The sequence below is a fragment of the Mytilus edulis genome, chromosome 12, assembly GCF_963676685.1.
Source record: "Mytilus edulis chromosome 12, xbMytEdul2.2, whole genome shotgun sequence".
Taxonomy (NCBI): Eukaryota; Metazoa; Mollusca; class Bivalvia; order Mytilida; family Mytilidae; genus Mytilus; species Mytilus edulis.
This window is the reverse complement of record NC_092355.1, coordinates 52,775,396-52,787,448: the sequence shown is the minus strand read 5'-3', so window position 1 is coordinate 52,787,448 and position 12,053 is coordinate 52,775,396. Positions and strand designations below refer to the sequence as shown.

The 12,053-nt window shown below is 33.1% G+C and overlaps 1 protein-coding gene across 1 annotated transcript in view; it reads left to right on the top strand.

Annotated features, from left to right (window-relative positions):
• LOC139498786 (uncharacterized) overlaps window positions 1-12,053 on the top strand; it is a 598,641-nt gene that overhangs the window by 570,170 nt on the left and 16,418 nt on the right. The window lies entirely within an intron of this gene.

Below are 12,053 nucleotides of genomic sequence, written 5' to 3'. Positions count from 1 at the left end.
TAATGATTATCACTTAATTTTAATTTTACACAAAAGAGTTGGGCCATCTTGAAATTGAGGAATTTGACATAGACAACAATGGGGTCATGTATGAGTGTAGTACTTCCTTTATAATTGCTGCGCCCATGTAACGTTACGTTGAACATTTGAACCTCCGTGGTGCATGTGATTTATCAGTGCCGTTTGGGCACAAGTTGAATAATTTTTCAAATTTCGAGATTTTGATTAGCTGTCTTTTCTTATTATATTGACATCGGCTATAAAAGGCCACCACGTTGAATTGTGAAACAACTCATAAGAGAAATGAAACGGCCTAGTTTATACAAAACAGTTAACGGAACGAATATGAAAAACATAAACTAACGACAACCATTGAGCTACAGGCTCTTGACTTGGAACATGCATATGAAGAATGCAGCGGAGTTAAACATGTATGTGAGTGCTCAACCCTAACCTTAGCATGGAACCGCCGTGTAACAGCACAACACAAACAATAAAAATCAGTTGCAGCTGGCTAATGCAAAAGATTGGTATTACTTGCCAATACAAACTCATCAAAATCTTGCGCAGATCTCCATGCTCCTGATGAGTTAGCTCTTCCTGCTTAACGTGAGTCATCAGTCATGTTATTCGTGAAATTACTAACCCAGTGATTTGGTCTAATGCAGTAGGTCATCGTCGAGGAAAAGAGGACGGCTTTGTGGTTACAATTAGAACATATATTATCCGTCATTTCCCTGTTACTTGAGTGAGATTGGATTAAGTATGTTCGCTCCTGTTGTTTTTTTTTTGTTTTTTTTTGTCAAATAAACGGACTACACTAGTTTAATGCATGTACTGTCAACCGAGTAGCAAACATTCTTAAAAGTGCTTCATTTGTTGATGACAAAGTACAAGTCATTATAATATGTGTCCAGCCTGCGACATTAATGCAAACCTTTATTCCGTCGTCGATAATGTCGTCGTCGTCTTCGTCATCTAGATCGTTATGTTTCTCGTTTGGTTTTATTTACATTTGTAATTTCGGGATCTTTCATAGCTTAATTTGTGGTAAGCATTTTGCTCAATGTGGTCATTTTTTTTTTAAAAATGCGTTTACAAAACTTTGATTTTTTTCTAAAAGCTAAGGAGTTTCTTATCCCAGGCATAGATTACCTTAGCCATATTTGGCACAACTTTTTGGAATTTTGGATCCTCAATGCTCTTTAACTTTGTACTTGTTTGGCTGTATAAATATTTTGATTTGAGCGTCACTGATGAGCCTTTGTAGACGAAACGCGCGTCTGGCGTACTAAATTATAATCCTGGTACCTTTGATAACTATTGAAGACCACACAATAACATATAGTAACATCCACACAATGACATATAGTAACATATAATGAAATATAGTTGTAAACGTCTCAATGAATTGATATATTGTGGAGAGATGTTTTATTGGCTATCATACCACATCTCCATGTTTATATAATGTTGTTTTTTTGCATTTAATAAAACTGTTATGTCCTGATAAATTTGTAAGTTCCTATGAATTGTTACAAAACTTGTATAGGAGTTAATCCTTTTGATCAAGATAAATCAAGATAAAACAACTACAGAATTTTTTAATTTTTTTTTAAATGTTGTATGTGATAGAAAAATGAACTGTTCACAGTCAACACTACAATTTAACACTGACAGCAGCAATCTCAGACGACACAGAGATTCTGAGGAATCCTTCACAAATTCATTATAGTACTGATTTTATTTGAGAACTAGTGAAAATAAACGGCCGTACTTAGTGGTGGGGGCTATCCCTCTTATGTCTGAAATATTGTTATATTATTAGTACTTTTTTGTGATATTTACCTGCAGTTACCCCTTTTCACACCCAATAACTCTGATTATCGTCCTTCCCTACGCCTATATTACCCTGCTTTTTCGCTCCGTAATTCTCGTATCAAGGCTTTAAAACGAGACCAGGTATTATCAGCGACGTAACAATGTGAGAGGAGAAGTTATCACCGACGTCACAATGCGAGAGGAGACGTTATAAAGCTTGCTTTCGGCAAGCTTAAAACTGTCTTAGGATGAGGGAAAAGACCATCAATAGAACGATAAACAGATAATCGGGTTTATTTTCGTATAGATATAGCGTAAAATATCAGCCGCTCGACATAATGTGAACTTTTTTAGTTCGTTTGCTGCGCTCAAACGCCAAAAAGGTTCACATTGTGACTCGCTGCTGATATTTTACGATATCAATGCGTAAAAAAAACCAAATATCTTTACGGAACAACTCGAACTTTGATTTGAACTTGAACTCAGTGGATTGCAACACTCATCAGAGCACATTAATCAAACGATATATAGAAATCGATTTAAAAATAGACCTATGTTTTTCCAAAATGGTCACGTGGTTTTATCTCATCATCAAATTAATGAATTGTCGACTTAATCAATTAACGAGTTGAATTCAACTCGTATAACTATGTCATTACATTTGTACTAGAAAGTCGACATTGTAATGCAACTCTTTTTTCATCATTCCGACAAGTTGATTTTAAATGATTATTTGATTCCAGCTTATAACACGCAACTAAACTAAAAATGACAACTCATTTGCAACAAAATACCTTAACAAAGGGTGTACCATATGCGCTTCCATACTTATGGTACACCCTTGTACAGTTATTTTACTGCAAATAAGTCGGAACTATTAGGTAAGTTGTGTGCTTTAAGCTGGAATCTATTCATCATGTGGAGTCAACAAGAAAAAATTGCATTACAATGTCGACTTTCTAATATAAAAGTAATGACATAGTAATAAGGAGTCGACATATTGAATTTAACTTGTTCATTGACTAAAGTCGACAACTCGTGCATTTGATGATGGGGCAAAACCAAGTGACCATTTGGCAAAAAATATAAGTCTATTTCTAAATTGATTTCCATATCGGGCATATGGCGTTTGTTTAATGTGCTTCGGGTGGGTGTCGCTATCCATAGAGTTCAATTAATATTAAAGGTCGAGTTGTTGTTCGTAGTTATTTGGTTTAAAAAGGGGAACGGCAGTCAAATTCAGATTTTTTTTTACTTAAAGCAGAGCAACGACGCGAATTAATCAGATATAGGAAGCATGGCCGTTGAAATCAATAGCTATCAGCCTATGACCAATGCGGATAATCTTTATACATCTGATGTTTCTCTTCTTCATAAATGATATGTATTTGAAATAAAAATAAGCGGATTTGGCATGAAAATGGTTACATAAGAGACATTTCTCCACCATAGACCAAATAGTGAGGAAGTTAACAGCTATAGGCCAGATACCAAAGGACAGAAGTTAACAGCTATGGGTCACCGTACGGCCTTCAACAATGAGCACAGCACTATTAATTGGTTCAAATACATTTAACAATTAACGAAAAAATATGTTATAGTTATTGACCAAGCAAGTCGGTATATAGTATACGATTTAATCTGCACAGCTCAGGTGACCCTTATTAACCTGAACGACGTAGGAGTTCGGGTTAAAGGGTCATCCAGAGCGTGTAGATTAAATCGTATATGCCGACTTGGGTCAATAAATGTTTTAACACAGGACGCCAACAATTTACGTGAACATTTTGGAAATATGCGGACGATAATCCGCAATCGGCGGCTCCTATAAAAGTTTCTTGTAGGGTAAAGAAAGGGGGAAATACGTTTGTTTTAATTAAAGATTGGGAAGTGTTCAATTATTATATTTTTTATATTAAGGCTTCTTCCATAATTGAAATATTATTTAGAGGATTGCGATTTAATGGTAGATTTTTTTTTTCGTTTCTCTTTAATCTATTCCCAATTTTTATATAAACCAGTGACAATATTGTGTATAGACACCTTTCTATTTGAAAACTATACTATGTGTTGCCCTCTAGATGTCTTTAATTTGATTTTGTTGTTTGATTGCTGTCTTATTGACGTATAATCTACATCTCATACAGTTCTAGTTCCATTTGGGGTACTTTTTAAATGTGAAAGAAAAATGAAAACTGAAAGAGTTATTGAGTATAAATTGCTTGCCCCTTTTCCCCCGCATTTATATGCTTTATGATGCTTATGTTTGTAATAAAAATTTAGATGCAGAAAACATCAATTGTTGGTATTCATCTATGAAATATGTACTTTAATCACTTGATATACAAAATTTAAATACAAAGCTTAATAAATTAATTAAATTTGTAAAATGTAAACTTTGTAATAGTTTTAAAACATTTTGGTTGATCAAAAGATCTGAAACCTTATCACAAGGTAATAGTAAATTAGAAAATTATTTCAACCTTAAGACTGACTTTGTAAAGGAGGCTTATTTATCAATTAAAGATTTTAGTATACGAAGAGCTATATGTAAAATGAGAATAAGTGCTCATGATCTTAGAATTGAGAAAAATCGATATAGTAAAAAATACATAGAGAGAACTCAACGTCTATGTCACCACTGCTTATAACATGGATCAAATTCTATTGAAGATGAGACCCATTTTACAGTATTTTGTCCATTATATGATGAACAGAGAAAATTACTATTTGATACAGTTATCACTTTTTGTACTAATTTTAAAGAGCTACCTAATGATAAGAAATATTTATGGCTGTTCACAAATGAGCATTTACCAACTCGTGTATGCCTAGGAAATTACATTATTAAAGGTTTAGAAATAAGATTCAGATGTAAACAAAATATATAAAGTATAAATATGATATTTTTTTGTTATACAAGTGTGGACACAGATGAGTGTGGATAGTATGTTTGGATGTTTGACTGTGTCTTATGACAAAAGGAGTTCTATGTTTTTCCTATATGGTGTTATTAACTGTGTTGCACGGTGACAACCAATCTGAGCATTAGAAGTGTTTTTTATTTAATATTTGTTTATGTTCAAGACAGGCATGGAGGAGACAGTAATTACATTAGTTACCAAATGATTATGATAGAATATGTTCTACATCTTTGATTTTGGATACATTTTGTAGCTAGGAGAGCAACACATAATAGGTTCATTGTTCACGTGTTTTTTTCTAAATGGGAGATGATATCTAGATTTGAGAACATGATATAAGGAGATTGTAACTCAGTGATTGCCGTTTATTTATGTGTTACATATTAGTTTTTTGGTTTAATTTCTTTTAACATAAATAAGGCCATTAGTTTTCTCGTTTGAATTGTTTTATATTGTCATTTCGGTGCTTTTTGTAGCTGATTATGCGGTATTGGCTTTGCTCATTGTTTATGGCCGTACAGTGTCGTGAGTGACCTGTAGTTGTTAATTTCTGTGTCGATTTGTTCTCTTGTGGATAATTGTCTCATTGGCAATCATACCACATCTTTTTTATATGTATTTGCTTACTATTGGTATGGTTCTTTTTATATTACTTTGTGGTGGACCGTCAGTATCATTAGTAAATTTTTTGGTTAAAATGTCGAATTGTTCCTCAGATTAGAATACATTTATTGGTTTTTAGTAATGACAATGCCTGACATGATGCTTGGGGCTAAATGAGCTAGGAAGTAAACCTCTGTACTGATTTATATCAATTCTTTGATTATATCTCCTCCTAAGCTGGTCGAGGCAAAGAAAAATTTTGACCAATATGAAAATGATTTCATCAAAAGAACCTTTGTGAGCTTGCTTCAAAGACTCATAACTGCTCCAAAAGTAATCTGATGGAATTTCAAGCATGTCAAGCAGATATTATCAACTGTTACATCTACTTAATTAGTCTTAATATGTCTAAATATCTAAAAAGTTATAGTATTCAAAAGGTATTGCAAAATTATTCCTTTTCATTTTTTGTTTTGTTATATGGATACAAATATAAGTGATACATGTACCAATACAATATTTGTTGTGGTATGAAAGTGTAGTAATTAACATTAACTGTAAGAATGTTAATTCACACAAATTACGAAATAAACAAATGAATGGAACAGATGCTCCACAAGGCGCAGCTTTATACGACTGCAGAGGTCGAACCCTGAACGGTTGGGGCTAGTATGGACACAACATTCAAGCTGGATACAGCTCTGAATTTGGATTGTGATTAAATAGAAGACACAGCTTAGGTTTCTGACACAGAATGAATGTGGTCTAATGAACTTAAAATATTTTTTTTTTCTTTTGAGCAATTCACCAAGCTGTTGAATATTAGTGCTTTGAAAAAAAATATACTTGAAGTAGTTTTCTTTTTAATTTCTGAAATTAGAAAAATTTACCCCCCCCCCCCCCCCATTTGTTTTCACCTCCCCCTTACCCTTATTCCAACCAGATGCTCCACAGGGCACAGCTTTATACGACCGCAGAGGTCGAGCCCTGAACAGTTGGGGCAAGTTTGGACACAACATTTTTAAAAGCTTGATACAGCTCTGAATTTGGATTGTGATTAAATAGTTGACACAACATAGGTTTCTGACACAGAATGAATGTGGTCTAAGAACTTCAACTTAAAAATTTTAAATTGGACATTTACCTATTATGGTCAAATATCCAAAATCTAAATACATGGTTAGATGCAGCATATCATAGAACCCCAAGAATTCAATTTTTGATGAAATCAAATAATGTTCAACTTTAGACCCTTTAGACCTCAATGTGGACCAATTTGATAACCGGTCCCAAATATTAAAAATCTAAATACACGGTTAGATTCAGCATATTGAAGAACCCCATATTTTCAATTTATGTTGAAATCAAACAAAGTTTAATTTTGGACCCCAATTTGGACCAATTTGAAAACTGGACTCATAATAAAACCAGATGCTCCGCAGGGCGCAGCTTTATACGACCGCAGAGGTTGAACCCTGAACGGTTGGGGCAAGTATGGACACAACATTCAAGCTGGATTCAGCTCTAAATTTGGATTGTGATTAAATAGTTGACACAGCATAGGTTTCTGACACAGAATGAATGTGGTCTAATGAACTTAAACTTTTTGTTTTGCCTTTGAGCAATTCACTATGCTGTTGAATATTAATCCTCTCAAAAAAATGGTTGAAAAATTTTCTTTTTATTTATGAAATTTCAAATGAGAAAAATTGAACCCCCCCCCCTCCCCAATTTTTTTTTCACATCCCCCTATCCTTTATTCCAAAACCGATCTCAATTCAAATTTCTAATGGAGTTTGCAACAATAATCACTCATTTAAATACATCATAAAATATCAAAATGTAAAAAAAAGTGCTTGTTATCACTGAATGGTAAAGATTGTTTTAATTTATCAGTTGGTAGTAAAAGTGAATATACATTGTATATTGTATAAAACATTGCTTTAAGTTTAAGTTGATTCAACTACTATTCTGGACAAAGAAAGATAACTCCAATTGAAATTTCTTGCTATTGCACAATATTGTGCAATTAGATATTTCTTGCTATTGCGCAATACTGTGCAATTGAAAATACTTGCTATTGCACAATACTGTGCAATTGAAGATTTCTTGCTATTGCGCAATACTGTGCAATTGAAAATTTCTTGCTATTGCACAATACTGTGCAATTGAAGATTTCTTGTTATTGCTGAGTACTGTGCAATTAAAAATTTCTTGCTATTGCACAATACTTAATATAATAATTTTAAATCCTGATTTGGACCAACTTGAAAACTGGGCCCATAATCAAAAATCTAAGAACATGTTTGGATTCAGCATATCAAAGAACCCCAAGAATTCAATTTTTGTTAAAATCAAACTAAGTTTAATTTTGGACCCTTTGGACTTTAATGTAAACCAATTTGAAAACAGGACCAAAAATGAAGAATCTACATACACAGTTAGATTTGGCATATCAAAGAACCCCATTTATTCAATTTTTTATGAAATCAAACAAAGTTTAATTTTGGACCCCGATTTGGACCAACTTGAAAACTGGGCCAATAATCAAAAATCTAAGTACATTTTTAGATTCAGCATATCAAAGAACCCAACCGATTCAATTTTTGTCAAAATCAAACTAAGTTTAATTTTGGACCCTTTGGACCTTAATGTAGACCAATTTGAAAACGAGACCAAAACTTAAAAATCTACATACACAGTTAGATTCGGCATATCAAAGAACCCCAATTATTCAATTTTTGATGAAATCAAACAAAGTTTAATTTTGGACCCTTTGGGCCCCTTATTCCTAAAATGTTGGGACCAAAACTCCCAAAATCAATACCAACCTTTCTTTTATGGTCATAAACCTTGTGTTAAAATTTCATAGATTTCTATTTACTTATACCAAAGTTATGGTGCGAAAACCAAGAAAAATGCTTATTTGGGTCCCTTTTTGGCCCCTAATCCCTAAACTGTTGGGACTTAAACTCCTAAAATCAATACCAACCTTCCTTTTGTGGTCATACACATTGTGTTTAAAGTTCATTGATTTCTATTTACTTAAACTAAAGTTATTGTGCGAAAAACCAAGAATAATGCTTATTTGGGCCCTTTTTTGGCCCCTAATTCCTAAAATGTTGGGACCAATACTCACAAAATCAATCCCAACCTTCCTTTTATGGTCATAAACCTTGTGTTAAAATTTCATAGATTTCTATTCACTTTTACTAAAGTTAGAGTGCGAACACTAAAAGTATTCGGACGACGACGACGACGCAGACGACGACGCCAACGTGATAGCAATATACGACGAAATTTTTTCAAATTTTGCGGTCGTATAAAAACTAAGTACATGTTTAGCTTCAGCATATCAAAGAACCCCAAGAATTCAATTTTTGTTAAAATCAAACTAAGTTTTAATTTGGACCCTTTGGACCTTAATGTAGACCAATTTGAAAACGGTACCAAAAATTAAGAATCTCAATACACGGTTAGATTTGGCATATCAAAGAACCCCAATAATTCATTTTTTGACGACGACGATGACGCCAACTGTTGGGACCAAAACACCAAAAATCAATCCCAACCTTTCTTTTAAGGTCATAAACCTTGTGTTTAAATTTCATAGATTTCTATTTACTTTTACTTAAGTTAGAGTGCGAAAACCAAATGTCTTCGGCGACGACGACGACGCCAACGTGATACCAATATACGACCAAAAAAAAATAAATTTTTTCGGTCGTATAAAAATGATCTCAATTCAAATTTCTAACGGAGTTTGCAACAATAATTGTAGAACTACTCATTTAAATACATCATAAAATATTACAATATAAAATGTCATACAGTCATGGTGATGATGCCCCCCGCTAGCATATAAACGTTATCAAGAACTGTAAAAGTGAAGCTGCCAAAAATTGAACTTAAAGAGTTTAGAGGTAATAATCATTATATACACATTTCACTAAATTTAGTGGAGACAAACTTAAGAAACTAAATAATTCTTCAATTTTTCCATTTGTAAAAGGGCATTACCCTAGAATGATAATCAAAGTGCTTGTAATCACTGAATGGTTATTAAAGACTGCTTTAATTTATCAGTTGGTAGTAAAGTGAATTTTGCATTGTATATTGTATAAAGCATTAATTCAAGTTGATTCAACTACTATTCTGGACAGAGAAAGACAACTCCAATTTTCAAAGAAGATTTCATAAAGCATTGGTTTTAGGTAATTCAACAACCATTCTGGACAAAGAAAGATAACTCCAATTTATGGTCTTGAATCTACAAAAATGCTTGTTTTTGGCCCTTAATTCCTAGACTGTTTGCCCAATAACCCACAAAATATACCCCAACCTTCTACTTATGGTATTAAACATTATGGTACAGTATCAGAACAATTGAAATACTTTAAACAACTTTGTGTACTGACACTAGATTAATGCTGGTTTTGGGCACCTTTGGAACCCTTATTCCTAAACCGTAGGGACTATAACCCCCAAAATCAATCCCAAGCTTCCTTTTGTGGTTATAAACATTGTGCTATAATTTCATTGATTTCTTTTTACATATACTAAAGTTATTATCTGGAACACATCCATCTTCGGACGACGACGACAGGATACCTATTTACGACCGCAAAAATTTCTGCGGTTTTATAAAAATTTCAAACATATGTACAATGAAATATAGTTTTAGAAATCGATAAACCTAGATAGGCCTTATAATTTTTTTTAACATAATTGAAGGACCATTTACACTCAGGACCGAGTCATCAGTAGGCAGTACAGATGTATTAAAACAATCTAGCATCATATTGCTAGTAGCGGGAGGAGCTTTCCCGGGTTAATTTGTTCTTTTTTTTATAATATGTTTGGTTCAAATCAAAATAGAATGCTTTTATCTCCCTAATACTTACATTGTACATAGAGGTGATACTACTTTGACAAATCCTTGTACATGAGAGTTGTCTGTCAAATCTTTATTTCACAAAGAATGAATTGCATAACAATGAACTGAGCTCAAAGCAAAGTACTTTAAAAATACACTTAGACAAAGAGCTAAATCCAGTGATATACTTTGTAGTACAGGTCCTTAGTGAACATCCATCGACCAAAACCATATCTCAAGAACATTCCATACTACATGGTTTGATTCAGAAGTCCTGAAAAAGACATGATTTTTTTTTATCATATTTTAAGTATATATGCACAGGTTAAAACTTTCTTGTGGTATAATCATTCAGTATCTAGCAACTATCAATTTGCTTCATGCACATATTGATATAGGTTGAGTGTCCCTCTGTTGGAAATAAGAACACACACACCTCCACCTAGTTTTAGTCAACTGACAAAACATTAAAAACTATAAAATGTTATCGAAGACGATAGGTGGATCCAGGAGGGGCCCTTGGGGGGGGGGGCCGGACTCCCCCCGCCCCTTTTGTGGGAAAAATTTGGTTGATTATATAGGGAATCACTGAAATATGACTGGAGCCCCCCTTAGGTCAGTAAGAGCCTATTTACCATTACCACTGAATCAGTGATATATGTACACATAATTATATACATGTAAGACTAAAATTATAAAGTACATATATAAGTCTAAAACTAACATTCGGTCTTTACTACATCTTCATTCCCAAAGTCATTTTCAAATCTGACTTCATGATAAAATAAGATTCCATATCTACAACCAATGAAAATGAAATATCCCTCTAATAGACTAGCATTTAAATCACAGTTTTATAAAATGGTAGCTAGGTCACCGTGGAACCTAGAACTGAAAAATTTGAAACAATATATCTTAAATATTTCAAATGGATGTACATTTAATAATATAAATTCTCCAAAATTCACTATATTTTTCCCTTTTTTATCTTCTGTTTGAGACTGTATATTGACCTCTAGATGTCTTTCAATTACATTCAGTTGGTGTGGGTTGATGTTTGATTGTTGTATATGTTACAACCAGATGCTCGGCAGGGCACAGCTTTATACGACCACAGAGGTTGAACCCTGAACAGTTGGGGCAAGTATGGGCACTACATTCAAGCTTAGGTTTTGAAATAAGGGGGAAAATGTAACATTTTTAATTTATGAAAAGGGGGGATACATTTCCATAGAATAAAACTTTTCTGAAAGATGATTCCATTTATTTTCAATCAATAATAAATATTGAAGTCTATCTCATGCATCTAGAAACAGGCTCAACATTATTTCTATACATGTATAAACATATTCCAAAATGTGGACAAACCTTCATTTAATATTCTACTTCAATTAGTGGAGGAGATCAAATTAAAAAGTTGCAATAATTAAATACTCCAATGGCAGTCTTTCCTGCTAAAATCTCATGTGTAGAATGTGATATACCATTTTTGGGTCTATATATTGTCCTTTATATTAAGGTCAGTTTGACACAGCAATATATAAAGAAAATGTAAACTATGATCTGGAAATTTAGTTCTTTTTCGCAAAATAAACCCACTTAAACTGAACTTTAAATGCAAAAGACCCCTAAATGGCTAACAGATATTGCTATAGAAAATAGTCCATGATTATACATGTGATTTAAGAATTCATGAAATTTACACTGATTCTGTCAGTTGAATGGACTAGAATGAGATAAGTTATATAGACATAAAGGTTTTTTCTAACAGTTGTGGTGTAAATTAAATCAGTTATATTTTATGGTTGACATATTTATGTATATACAAA